The sequence below is a fragment of the Prunus persica genome, chromosome G6 (genome assembly GCF_000346465.2).
Source record: "Prunus persica cultivar Lovell chromosome G6, Prunus_persica_NCBIv2, whole genome shotgun sequence".
Lineage (NCBI taxonomy): Eukaryota > Viridiplantae > Streptophyta > Magnoliopsida > Rosales > Rosaceae > Prunus > Prunus persica.
The window spans coordinates 2,309,518-2,311,619 of record NC_034014.1 but is presented as its reverse complement, the minus strand read 5'-3'; positions in this window follow the sequence as shown (position 1 = coordinate 2,311,619).

The window sequence follows — 2,102 nt, the reverse complement described above, 5'->3', positions numbered from 1 at the left end:
ATATTTGTACTGACGTTGTTTAGTTTTTCAACGTCTACTATAGAAACACATACGTCGTAAATAATGACACTGACAACTATTTCCACGTCATCTTTTATCAAAAAATCGAAGTGGAAAATTAATTGTACGACGGTTGTGTTTATATGTGCGACGTAGTAGGTATCAATAACGTCGTCTTCTAATGTATTTAAAGACGTCATATTTTTTATTGTCGTGAAAATTATATTTAACGTCGGCGTATTTTTATTGTCGTCGTTGTATGTCTATCTTGCGGCCTTGTTCTCTTAATATGTGTCATATTTTCCCTTTTTAACGACGGTCTTTTTAGAGAATTGGTCGTCTATTATCATCATCGATTGCTTTTTTTAGATCTTTTTGCAGTACAAAGACGTCGTTTTGTATTTTTTGATGACGTTGTATTGTTTAACAACGACGGTTATTTAGCGTCGTGGTTTATGAGGGAAAAGATGACGGTGGATTCCACGACCATTGAAAAACCAAATACACGACGGTGATTTACCGTCGTCTTTTTGCTTTTTTGTAGTAGTGTGTCTATAAGTTTAGTGTCTGCAAAAACCCTCCCTACTAAATTTTTTTTCATTATTAAATATCATGTAGTCTTGACCATAAAAACCCATATAGTCAAATAGTTACAGCCCATCCAAAATTTGAAACCAACTCACCCAATACCTATTGTACAACTCAGAAGCACACTTGAGTAAGCAAGCACGTGAGAAATATAGCAAAACTTTCCTCTCTTGTTGTTTGTTGAAGTAGTTTTCTTCACGTAGTTAATAATAGGGATTTTGTTAAGATTATGAATTTTTATTTTAAAATTATGAATAAGAGTTTTGTGTTACCCTGAGAAAGCTTTTGCAGCATCTCTGAAGGTATCTTAGTAGCTAGCCATTGCTTTGGCCTTTTGGCGGGTCCATTTCTAGGTATTGCTGGACTAAATATCCAAGTTTATAGTTCTCTTGCCTCGGAAGCATAGGTTGATTCAATTGGTACCTTTTTTTCTTTACATTCCTTTAATTTTTTACCATAAGATTGTTACTCGTGACAAGTTAATCTTGGATATGTGGTCCAGAACGCAATCTATGGTAATTTCCTCAAACAAATCAAACTCACTTTATTCACCTTTGGCTTCCTGGTTTCCAATTTTGTTGTTTTAATATTTTCTTCTACAATTTAGGGGATATATTTATAGAGATTCTTTAATGAGATGTTTTGGATTAGGAGATAATATTGCCTTTCATTAGGAAAACTATGCAGAGCTAGTTTCCCCTTTCCACACGGAAAACACATCGTCCGTACAACATGCCAAGTTCCAAAATGTCAAATATTCATGACCACCGTTTTATTAGTCCATTCTCCAAGTCTACAAGTTGTGGCTTCTCTATTTGTTTTTAGTGTCTCAACGTGTTTGCAGAATGTCATAGATGTCAACTTCAATCACTATGAATTTTTCCAGGAAATTTCAATTCAATTCAATTTAAATTTGCAGGAAATTCAAGAGAGATATTTCGGTGTAATAATCCATTCCCTTTTGTTTTTCAGTTTGATTTTTTATTTCTAAAAGAGGAGTTGCAGATGCCCATATCAGATTCATAAGAAAAAAAGGAATCATTTTGCTGGATATATTGATTCATGTAGGAATTTGTTTCTTCCAATTGTGAACTAACATATCAGTCCCCGTTTTCGTCCTTGAATGATAAAATTGTATAGAAATGATTTAATAGGTCAGTCAGAGTTATTGTCAACTAATTCGTGCACAGATGATTGCAATGGAATGTGCTAAACTACAATGGAATGTGCTAAACTCTATTCAATGTATTCTTCGATCAACTAGTCGAAGAGCTTTTGGTCAAGAATAGGTAATCGCATTCTGTCGGTATGTTGTTGGAATTTTAAAAAGGTTTTAAAAATTTAACTGTTTTATTTATTTAATTATTTTGACTGTTTTATTTTATTTATTGTGGGAGTTATATATATATTTAATATTCATGTTTTATTTCTATATTGAATGCCTTAATTTTCTAGTTGGTGAACTTTTCTGGTTGGTGAAGGTTACATATTTTTGGATGCCTATAAAAGGCCAC